A 13,531-nucleotide genomic window follows, 5' to 3' on the forward strand; every position below is an offset into this window, starting at 1 on the left:
GATAACTTTGGCAAATGTGGACCAAATTTGTTAACCAAAGTGTCAAATTAATCAGCTCGACGAGATCTTTAAAATGACACAACACACCATGATTACATCTTGTTGAACTTCCAAGAAAAATAGTACATTATGTGCTCAAACACATAACTTTTGTGACTTTTCAAACTTTGAAGCTCGATAGCTTCGGCAAATGAAGACCAAATTTGTTAAACAAAGTGTCAAATTAATCAGCTCGACGAGATTTTGAAGATGTCACAACACATCAGAATTGCATCTTGTTGAATTTCCAAGAAAAATAGTACTTTATGTGCTCAAACACACATATTTTGTTACTTTTCAAACTTTGAAGCTCGATAACTTTGGCAAATGTGGACCAAATTTGTTAACCAAAGTGTCAAATTAATCAGCTCGACGAGATCTTTAAAATGACACAACACACCATGATTACATCTTGTTGAACTTCCAAGAAAAATAGTACATTATGTGCTCAAACACATAACTTTTGTGACTTTTCAAACTTTGAAGCTCGATAGCTTCGGCAAATGAAGACCAAATTTGTTAAACAAAGTGTCAAATTAATCAGCTCGACGAGATTTTGAATATGTCACAACACATCAGAATTGCATCTTGTTGAATTTCCAAGAAAAATAGTACTTTATGTGCTCAAACACACAACTTTTGTGACTTTTCAAACTTTGAAGCTCGATAACTTTGGCAAATGTGGACCAAATTTGTTAAACAAAGTGTCAAATTAATCAGCTCGACGAGATTTTGAAGATGTCACAACACATCAGAATTGCATCTTGTTGAACTTCCAAGAAAAATAGTGCTTTATGTGCTCAAACACACATATTTTGTTACTTTTCAAACTTTGAAGCTCGATAACTTTGGCAAATGTGGACCAAATTTGTTAACCAAAGTGTCAAATTAATCAGCTCGACGAAATCTTTAAAATGACACAACACATCATCATTGCATCTTGTTGAACTTCCAAGAAAAATAGTACATTATGTGCTCAGACACACAACTTTTGTGACTTTTCAAATTTTGAAGCTCGATAGCTTCGGCAAATGAAGACCAAATTTGTTAAACAAAGTGTCAAATTAATCAGCTCGACGAGATCTTTAAAATGACACAACACACCATGATTGCAACTTGTTGAATTTCCAAGAAAAATAGTACTTTATGTGCTCAAACACACAACTTTTGTGACTTTTCCAATTTTGAAGCTCGATAACTTTGGCAAATGTGGACCAAATTTGTTAAACAAAGTGTCAAATTAATCAGCTCGACGAGATTTTGAAGATGTCACAACACATCAGAATTGCATCTTGTTGAACTTCCAAGAAAAATAGTACTTTATGTGCTCAAACACACATATTTTGTTACTTTTCAAACTTTGAAGCTCGATAACTTTGGCAAATGTGGACCAAATTTGTTAACCAAGGTGTCAAATTAATCAGCTCGACGAGATCTTTAAAATGACACAACACACCATGATTGCATCTTGTTGAATTTCCAAGAAAAATAGTACTTTATGTGCTCAAACACACAACTTTTGTGACTTTTCCAATTTTGAAGCTCGATAACTTTGGCAAATGTGGACCAAATTTGTTAAACAAAGTGTCAAATTAATCAGCTCGACGAGATTTTGAAGATGTCACAACACATCAGAATTGCATCTTGTTGAACTTCCAAGTAAAATAGTACTTTATGTGCTCAAACACACATATTTTGTTACATTTCAAACTTTGAAGCTCGATAACTTTGGCAAATGTGGACCAAATTTGTTAACCAAAGTGTCAAATTAATCAGCTCGACGAGATCTTTAAAATGACACAACACACCATGATTACATCTTGTTGAACTTCCAAGAAAAATAGTACATTATGTGCTCAAACACATAACTTTTGTGACTTTTCAAACTTTGAAGCTCGATAGCTTCGGCAAATGAAGACCAAATTTGTTAAACAAAGTGTCAAATTAATCAGCTCGACGAGATTTTGAAGATGTCACAACACATCAGAATTGCATCTTGTTGAATTTCCAAGAAAAATAGTACTTTATGTGCTCAAACACACATATTTTGTTACTTTTCAAACTTTGAAGCTCGATAACTTTGGCAAATGTGGACCAAATTTGTTAACCAAAGTGTCAAATTAATCAGCTCGACGAGATCTTTAAAATGACACAACACACCATGATTACATCTTGTTGAACTTCCAAGAAAAATAGTACATTATGTGCTCAAACACATAACTTTTGTGACTTTTCAAACTTTGAAGCTCGATAGCTTCGGCAAATGAAGACCAAATTTGTTAAACAAAGTGTCAAATTAATCAGCTCGACGAGATTTTGAATATGTCACAACACATCAGAATTGCATCTTGTTGAATTTCCAAGAAAAATAGTACTTTATGTGCTCAAACACACAACTTTTGTGACTTTTCAAACTTTGAAGCTCGATAACTTTGGCAAATGTGGACCAAATTTGTTAAACAAAGTGTCAAATTAATCAGCTCGACGAGATTTTGAAGATGTCACAACACATCAGAATTGCATCTTGTTGAACTTCCAAGAAAAATAGTACTTTATGTGCTCAAACACACATATTTTGTTACTTTTCAAACTTTGAAGCTCGATAACTTTGGCAAATGTGGACCAAATTTGTTAACCAAAGTGTCAAATTAATCAGCTCGACGAAATCTTTAAAATGACACAACACATCATCATTGCATCTTGTTGAACTTCCAAGAAAAATAGTACATTATGTGCTCAAACACACAACTTTTGTGACTTTTCCAATTTTGAAGCTCGATAACTTTGGCAAATGTGGACCAAATTTGTTAAACAAAGTGTCAAATTAATCAGCTCGACGAGATTTTGAAGATGTCACAACACATCAGAATTGCATCTTGTTGAACTTCCAAGAAAAATAGTACTTTATGTGCTCAAACACACAACTTTTGTGACTTTTCCAATTTTGAAGCTCGATAACTTTGGCAAATGTGGACCAAATTTGTTAAACAAAGTGTCAAATTAATCAGCTCGACGAGATTTTGAAGATGTCACAACACATCAGAATTGCATCTTGTTGAACTTCCAAGAAAAATAGTACTTTATGTGCTCAAACACACATATTTTGTTACTTTTCAAACTTTGAAGCTCGATAACTTTGGCAAATGTGGACCAAATTTGTTAACCAAAGTGTCAAATTAATCAGCTCGACGAGATCTTTAAAATGACACAACACACCATGATTACATCTTGTTGAACTTCCAAGAAAAATAGTACATTATGTGCTCAAACACATAACTTTTGTGACTTTTCAAACTTTGAAGCTCGATAGCTTCGGCAAATGAAGACCAAATTTGTTAAACAAAGTGTCAAATTAATCAGCTCGACGAGATTTTGAAGATGTCACAACACATCAGAATTGCATCTTGTTGAATTTCCAAGAAAAATAGTACTTTATGTGCTCAAACACACATATTTTGTTACTTTTCAAACTTTGAAGCTCGATAACTTTGGCAAATGTGGACCAAATTTGTTAACCAAAGTGTCAAATTAATCAGCTCGACGAGATCTTTAAAATGACACAACACACCATGATTACATCTTGTTGAACTTCCAAGAAAAATAGTACATTATGTGCTCAAACACATAACTTTTGTGACTTTTCAAACTTTGAAGCTCGATAGCTTCGGCAAATGAAGACCAAATTTGTTAAACAAAGTGTCAAATTAATCAGCTCGACGAGATTTTGAATATGTCACAACACATCAGAATTGCATCTTGTTGAATTTCCAAGAAAAATAGTACTTTATGTGCTCAAACACACAACTTTTGTGACTTTTCAAACTTTGAAGCTCGATAACTTTGGCAAATGTGGACCAAATTTGTTAACCAAAGTGTCAAATTAATCAGCTCGACGAAATCTTTAAAATGACACAACACATCATCATTGCATCTTGTTGAACTTCCAAGAAAAATAGTACATTATGTGCTCAGACACACAACTTTTGTGACTTTTCAAATTTTGAAGCTCGATAGCTTCGGCAAATGAAGACCAAATTTGTTAAACAAAGTGTCAAATTAATCAGCTCGACGAGATCTTTAAAATGACACAACACACCATGATTGCAACTTGTTGAATTTCCAAGAAAAATAGTACTTTATGTGCTCAAACACACAACTTTTGTGACTTTTCCAATTTTGAAGCTCGATAACTTTGGCAAATGTGGACCAAATTTGTTAAACAAAGTGTCAAATTAATCAGCTCGACGAGATTTTGAAGATGTCACAACACATCAGAATTGCATCTTGTTGAACTTCCAAGAAAAATAGTACTTTATGTGCTCAAACACACATATTTTGTTACTTTTCAAACTTTGAAGCTCGATAACTTTGGCAAATGTGGACCAAATTTGTTAACCAAGGTGTCAAATTAATCAGCTCGACGAGATCTTTAAAATGACACAACACACCATGATTGCATCTTGTTGAATTTCCAAGAAAAATAGTACTTTATGTGCTCAAACACACAACTTTTGTGACTTTTCCAATTTTGAAGCTCGATAACTTTGGCAAATGTGGACCAAATTTGTTAAACAAAGTGTCAAATTAATCAGCTCGACGAGATTTTGAAGATGTCACAACACATCAGAATTGCATCTTGTTGAACTTCCAAGTAAAATAGTACTTTATGTGCTCAAACACACATATTTTGTTACATTTCAAACTTTGAAGCTCGATAACTTTGGCAAATGTGGACCAAATTTGTTAACCAAAGTGTCAAATTAATCAGCTCGACGAGATCTTTAAAATGACACAACACACCATGATTACATCTTGTTGATCATCCAAGAAAAATAGTACATTATGTGCTCAAACACATAACTTTTGTGACTTTTCAAACTTTGAAGCTCGATAGCTTCGGCAAATGAAGACCAAATTTGTTAAACAAAGTGTCAAATTAATCAGCTCGACGAGATTTTGAAGATGTCACAACACATCAGAATTGCATCTTGTTGAACTTCCAAGAAAAATAGTACTTTATGTGCTCAAACACACATATTTTGTTACTTTTCAAACTTTGAAGCTCGATAACTTTGGCAAATGTGGACCAAATTTGTTAAACAAAGGGTCAAATTAATCAGCTCGACGAGATCTTTAAAATGATACAACACATCATCATTGCATCTTGTTGAATTTCCAAGAAAAATAGTACTTTATGTGCTCAAACACACAACTTTTGTGACTTTTCCAATTTTGAAGCTCGATAACTTTGGCAAATGTGGACCAAATTTGTTAAACAAAGTGTCAAATTAATCAGCTCGACGAGATTTTGAAGATGTCACAACACATCAGAATTGCATCTTGTTGAACTTCCAAGAAAAATAGTACTTTATGTGCTCAAGCACACAACTTTTGTGACTTTTCAAACTTTGAAGCTCGATAACTTTGGCAAATGTGGACCAAATTTGTTAAACAAAGTGTCAAATTAATCAGCTCGACGAGATTTTGAAGATGTCACAACACATCAGAATTGCATCTTGTTGAACTTCCAAGAAAAATAGTACTTTATGTGCTCAAACACATATATTTTGTTACTTTTCAAACTTTGAAGCTCGATAACTTTGGCAAATGTGGACCAAATTTGTTAACCAAAGTGTCAAATTAATCAGCTCGACGAGATCTTTAAAATGACACAACACACCATGATTACATCTTGTTGAACTTCCAAGAAAAATAGTACATTATGTGCTCAAACACATAACTTTTGTGACTTTTCAAACTTTGAAGCTCGATAGCTTCGGCAAATGAAGACCAAATTTGTTAAACAAAGTGTCAAATTAATCAGCTCGACGAGATTTTGAATATGTCACAACACATCAGAATTGCATCTTGTTGAATTTCCAAGAAAAATAGTACTTTATGTGCTCAAACACACAACTTTTGTGACTTTTCAAATTTTGAAGCTCGATAGCTTCGGCAAATGAAGACCAAATTTGTTAAACAAAGTGTCAAATTAATCAGCTCGACGAGATCTTTAAAATGACACAACACACCATGATTGCAACTTGTTGAATTTCCAAGAAAAATAGTACTTTATGTGCTCAAACACACAACTTTTGTGACTTTTCCAATTTTGAAGCTCGATAACTTTGGCAAATGTGGACCAAATTTGTTAAACAAAGTGTCAAATTAATCAGCTCGACGAGATTTTGAAGATGTCACAACACATCAGAATTGCATCTTGTTGAACTTCCAAGAAAAATAGTACTTTATGTGCTCAAACACACATATTTTGTTACTTTTCAAACTTTGAAGCTCGATAACTTTGGCAAATGTGGACCAAATTTGTTAACCAAAGTGTCAAATTAATCAGCTCGACGAGATCTTTAAAATGACACAACACATCATCATTGCATCTTGTTGAACTTCCAAGAAAAATAGTACATTATGTGCTCAGACACACAACTTTTGTGACTTTTCAAACTTTGAAGCTCGATAGCTTCGGCAAATGAAGACCAAATTTGTTAAACAAAGTGTCAAATTTATCAGCTCGACGAGATCTTTAAAATGACTCAACACACAATGATTACATCTTGTTGAACTTCCAAGAAAAATAGTACTTTATGTGCTCAAACACACAACTTTTGTGACTTTTCAAACTTTGAAGCTCGATAACTTTGGCAAATGTGGACCAAATTTGTTACACAAAGGGTCAAATTAATCAGCTCGACGAGATTTTGAAGATGTCACAACACATCATCATTGCATCTTGTTGAATTTCCAAGAAAAATAGTACTTTATGTGCTCAAACACACAACTTTTGTGACTTTTCCAATTTTGAAGCTCGATAACTTTGGCAAATGTGGACCAAATTTGTTAAACAAAGTGTCAAATTAATCAGCTCGACGAGATTTTGAAGATGTCACAACACATCAGAATTGCATCTTGTTGAATTTCCAAGAAAAATAGTACTTTATGTGCTCAAACACACAACTTTTGTGACTTTTCCAATTTTGAAGCTCGATAACTTTGGCAAATGTGGACCTAATTTGTTAAACAAAGTGTCAAATTAATCAGCTCGACGAGATTTTGAAGATGTCACAACACATCACAATTGCATCTTGTTGAATTTCCAAGAAAAATAGTACTTTATGTGCTCAAACACACATATTTTGTTACTTTTCAAACTTTGAAGCTCGATAACTTTGGCAAATGTGGACCAAATTTGTTAACCAAAGTGTCAAATTAATCAGCTCGACGAGATCTTTAAAATGACACAACACACCATGATTACATCTTGTTGAACTTCCAAGAAAAATAGTACATTATGTGCTCAGACACACAACTTTTGTGACTTTTCAAATTTTGAAGCTCGATAGCTTCGGCAAATGAAGACCAAATTTGTTAAACAAAGTGTCAAATTAATCAGCTCGACGAGATTTTGAATATGTCACAACACATCAGAATTGCATCTTGTTGAATTTCCAAGAAAAATAGTACTTTATGTGCTCAAACACACAACTTTTGTGACTTTTCAAACTTTGAAGCTCGATAACTTTGGCAAATGTGGACCAAATTTGTTAAACAAAGTGTCAAATTAATCAGCTCGACGAGATTTTGAAGATGTCACAACACATCAGAATTGCATCTTGTTGAACTTCCAAGAAAAATAGTACTTTATGTGCTCAAACACACATATTTTGTTACTTTTCAAACTTTGAAGCTCGATAACTTTGGCAAATGTGGACCAAATTTGTTAACCAAAGTGTCAAATTAATCAGCTCGACGAGATCTTTAAAATGACACAACACACCATGATTGCATCTTGTTGAATTTCCAAGAAAAATAGTACTTTATGTGCTCAAACACACAACTTTTGTGACTTTTCCAATTTTGAAGCTCGATAACTTTGGCAAATGTGGACCAAATTTGTTAAACAAAGTGTCAAATTAATCAGCTCGACGAGATTTTGAAGATGTCACAACACATCAGAATTGCATCTTGTTGAACTTCCAAGAAAAATAGTACATTATGTGCTCAAACACATAACTTTTGTGACTTTTCAAACTTTGAAGCTCGATAGCTTCGGCAAATGAAGACCAAATTTGTTAAACAAAGTGTCAAATTAATCAGCTCGACGAGATTTTGAAGATGTCACAACACATCAGAATTGCATCTTGTTGAACTTCCAAGAAAAATAGTACATTATGTGCTCAAACACATAACTTTTGTGACTTTTCAAACTTTGAAGCTCGATAGCTTTGGCAAATGTGGACCAAATTTGTTAAACAAAGTGTCAAATTAATCAGCTCGACGAGATTTTGAAGATGTCACAACACATCAGAATTGCATCTTGTTGAACTTCCAAGAAAAATAGTACTTTATGTGCTCAAACACACATATTTTGTTACTTTTCAAACTTTGAAGCTCGATAACTTTGGCAAATGTGGACCAAATTTGTTAACCAAAGTGTCAAATTAATCAGCTCGACAAAATCTTTAAAATGACACAACACATCATCATTGCATCTTGTTGAACTTCCAAGAAAAATAGTACATTATGTGCTCAGACACACAACTTTTGTGACTTTTCAAATTTTGAAGCTCGATAGCTTCGGCAAATGAAGACCAAATTTGTTAAACAAAGTGTCAAATTAATCAGCTCGACGAGATCTTTAAAATGACACAACACACCATGATTGCAACTTGTTGAATTTCCAAGAAAAATAGTACTTTATGTGTTCAAACACACAACTTTTGTGACTTTTCCAATTTTGAAGCTCGATAACTTTGGCAAATGTGGACCAAATTTGTTAAACAAAGTGTCAAATTAATCAGCTCGACGAGATTTTGAAGATGTCACAACACATCAGAATTGCATCTTGTTGAACATCCAAGAAAAATAGTACTTTATGTGCTCAAACACACATATTTTGTTACTTTTCAAACTTTGAAGCTCGATAACTTTGGCAAATGTGGACCAAATTTGTTAACCAAGGTGTCAAATTAATCAGCTCGACGAGATCTTTAAAATGACACAACACACCATGATTGCATCTTGTTGAATTTCCAAGAAAAATAGTACTTTATGTGCTCAAACACACAACTTTTGTGACTTTTCCAATTTTGAAGCTCGATAACTTTGGCAAATGTGGACCAAATTTGTTAAACAAAGTGTCAAATTAATCAGCTCGACGAGATTTTGAAGATGTCACAACACATCAGAATTGCATCTTGTTGAACTTCCAAGAAAAATAGTACTTTATGTGCTCAAACACACATATTTTGTTACTTTTCAAACTTTGAAGCTCGATAACTTTGGCAAATGTGGACCAAATTTGTTAAACAAAGTGTCAAATTAATCAGCTCGACGAGATCTTTAAAATGACACAACACACCATGATTACATCTTGTTGAACTTCCAAGAAAAATAGTACATTATGTGCTCAAACACATAACTTTTGTGACTTTTCAAACTTTGAAGCTCGATAGCTTCGGCAAATGAAGACCAAATTTGTTAAACAAAGTGTCAAATTAATCAGCTCGACGAGATTTTGAAGATGTCACAACACATCAGAATTGCATCTTGTTGAACTTCCAAGAAAAATAGTACTTTATGTGCTCAAACACACATATTTTGTTACTTTTCAAACTTTGAAGCTCGATAACTTTGGCAAATGTGGACCAAATTTGTTAACCAAAGTGTCAAATTAATCAGCTCGACGAGATCTTTAAAATGACACAACACACCATGATTACATCTTGTTGAACTTCCAAGAAAAATAGTACATTATGTGCTCAAACACATAACTTTTGTGACTTTTCAAACTTTGAAGCTCGATAGCTTCGGCAAATGAAGACCAAATTTGTTAAACAAAGTGTCAAATTAATCAGCTCGACGAGATTTTGAATATGTCACAACACATCAGAATTGCATCTTGTTGAATTTCCAAGAAAAATAGTACTTTATGTGCTCAAACACACAACTTTTGTGACTTTTCAAACTTTGAAGCTCGATAACTTTGGCAAATGTGGACCAAATTTGTTAAACAAAGTGTCAAATTAATCAGCTCGACGAGATTTTGAAGATGTCACAACACATCAGAATTGCATCTTGTTGAACTTCCAAGAAAAATAGTACTTTATGTGCTCAAACACACATATTTTGTTACTTTTCAAACTTTGAAGCTCGATAACTTTGGCAAATGTGGACCAAATTTGTTAACCAAAGTGTCAAATTAATCAGCTCGACGAAATCTTTAAAATGACACAACACATCATCATTGCATCTTGTTGAACTTCCAAGAAAAATAGTACATTATGTGCTCAGACACACAACTTTTGTGACTTTTCAAATTTTGAAGCTCGATAGCTTCGGCAAATGAAGACCAAATTTGTTAAACAAAGTGTCAAATTAATCAGCTCGACGAGATCTTTAAAATGACACAACACATCATCATTGCATCTTGTTGAACTTCCAAGAAAAATAGTACATTATGTGCTCAGACACACAACTTTTGTGACTTTTCAAATTTTGAAGCTCGATAGCTTCGGCAAATGAAGACCAAATTTGTTAAACAAAGTGTCAAATTAATCAGCTCGACGAGATTTTGAATATGTCACAACACATCAGAATTGCATCTTGTTGAATTTCCAAGAAAAATAGTACTTTATGTGCTCAAACACACAACTTTTGTGACTTTTCAAACTTTGAAGCTCGATAACTTTGGCAAATGTGGACCAAATTTGTTAAACAAAGTGTCAAATTAATCAGCTCGACGAGATTTTGAAGATGTCACAACACATCAGAATTGCATCTTGTTGAACTTCCAAGAAAAATAGTACTTTATGTGCTCAAACACACATATTTTGTTACTTTTCAAACTTTGAAGCTCGATAACTTTGGCAAATGTGGACCAAATTTGTTAACCAAAGTGTCAAATTAATCAGCTCGACGAAATCTTTAAAATGACATAACACATCATCATTGCATCTTGTTGAACTTCCAAGAAAAATAGTACATTATGTGCTCAGACACACAACTTTTGTGACTTTTCAAACTTTGAAGCTCGATAACTTTGGCAAATGTGGACCAAATTTGTTAAACAAAGTGTCAAATTAATCAGCTCGACGAGATTTTGAAGATGTCACAACACATCAGAATTGCATCTTGTTGAACTTCCAAGAAAAATAGTACTTTATGTGCTCAAACACACATATTTTGTTACTTTTCAAACTTTGAAGCTCGATAACTTTGGCAAATGTGGACCAAATTTGTTAACCAAAGTGTCAAATTAATCAGCTCGACGAGATCTTTAAAATGACACAACACACCATGATTGCATCTTGTTGAATTTCCAAGAAAAATAGTACTTTATGTGCTCAAACACACAACTTTTGTGACTTTTCCAATTTTGAAGCTCGATAACTTTGGCAAATGTGGACCAAATTTGTTAAACAAAGTGTCAAATTAATCAGCTCGACGAGATTTTGAAGATGTCACAACACATCAGAATTGCATCTTGTTGAACTTCCAAGAAAAATAGTACATTATGTGCTCAAACACATAACTTTTGTGACTTTTCAAACTTTGAAGCTCGATAGCTTCGGCAAATGAAGACCAAATTTGTTAAACAAAGTGTCAAATTAATCAGCTCGACGAGATTTTGAAGATGTCACAACACATCAGAATTGCATCTTGTTGAACTTCCAAGAAAAATAGTACATTATGTGCTCAAACACATAACTTTTGTGACTTTTCAAACTTTGAAGCTCGATAGCTTTGGCAAATGTGGACCAAATTTGTTAAACAAAGTGTCAAATTAATCAGCTCGACGAGATTTTGAAGATGTCACAACACATCAGAATTGCATCTTGTTGAACTTCCAAGAAAAATAGTACTTTATGTGCTCAAACACACATATTTTGTTACTTTTCAAACTTTGAAGCTCGATAACTTTGGCAAATGTGGACCAAATTTGTTAACCAAAGTGTCAAATTAATCAGCTCGACGAAATCTTTAAAATGACACAACACATCATCATTGCATCTTGTTGAACTTCCAAGAAAAATAGTACATTATGTGCTCAGACACACAACTTTTGTGACTTTTCAAATTTTGAAGCTCGATAGCTTCGGCAAATGAAGACCAAATTTGTTAAACAAAGTGTCAAATTAATCAGCTCGACGAGATCTTTAAAATGACACAACACACCATGATTGCAACTTGTTGAATTTCCAAGAAAAATAGTACTTTATGTGCTCAAACACACAACTTTTGTGACTTTTCCAATTTTGAAGCTCGATAACTTTGGCAAATGTGGACCAAATTTGTTAAACAAAGTGTCAAATTAATCAGCTCGACGAGATTTTGAAGATGTCACAACACATCAGAATTGCATCTTGTTGAACTTCCAAGAAAAATAGTACTTTATGTGCTCAAACACACATATTTTGTTACTTTTCAAACTTTGAAGCTCGATAACTTTGGCAAATGTGGACCAAATTTGTTAACCAAGGTGTCAAATTAATCAGCTCGACGAGATCTTTAAAATGACACAACACACCATGATTGCATCTTGTTGAATTTCCAAGAAAAATAGTACTTTATGTGCTCAAACACACAACTTTTGTGACTTTTCCAATTTTGAAGCTCGATAACTTTGGCAAATGTGGACCAAATTTGTTAAACAAAGTGTCAAATTAATCAGCTCGACGAGATTTTGAAGATGTCACAACACATCAGAATTGCATCTTGTTGAACTTCCAAGAAAAATAGTACTTTATGTGCTCAAACACACATATTTTGTTACATTTCAAATTTTGAAGCTCGATAACTTTGGCAAATGTGGACCAAATTTGTTAACCAAAGTGTCAAATTAATCAGCTCGACGAGATCTTTAAAATGACACAACACACCATGATTACATCTTGTTGATCTTCCAAGAAAAATAGTACATTATGTGCTCAAACACATAACTTTTGTGACTTTTCAAACTTTGAAGCTCGATAGCTTCGGCAAATGAAGACCAAATTTGTTAAACAAAGTGTCAAATTAATCAGCTCGACGAGATTTTGAAGATGTCACAACACATCAGAATTGCATCTTGTTGAACTTCCAAGAAAAATAGTACTTTATGTGCTCAAACACACATATTTTGTTACTTTTCAAACTTTGAAGCTCGATAACTTTGGCAAATGTGGACCAAATTTGTTAACCAAAGTGTCAAATTAATCAGCTCGACGAGATCTTTAAAATGACACAACACATCATCATTGCATCTTGTTGAACTTCCAAGAAAAATAGTACATTATGTGCTCAGACACACAACTTTTGTGACTTTTCAAACTTTGAAGCTCGATAGCTTCGGCAAATGAAGACCAAATTTGTTAAACAAAGTGTCAAATTTATCAGCTCGACGAGATCTTTAAAATGACTCAACACACAATGATTACATCTTGTTGAACTTCCAAGAAAAATAGTACTTTATGTGCTCAAACACACAACTTTTGTG

This window comes from Euwallacea fornicatus, unplaced genomic scaffold, assembly GCF_040115645.1.
Source record: "Euwallacea fornicatus isolate EFF26 unplaced genomic scaffold, ASM4011564v1 scaffold_56, whole genome shotgun sequence".
In the NCBI taxonomy this organism is placed as follows: domain Eukaryota; kingdom Metazoa; phylum Arthropoda; class Insecta; order Coleoptera; family Curculionidae; genus Euwallacea; species Euwallacea fornicatus.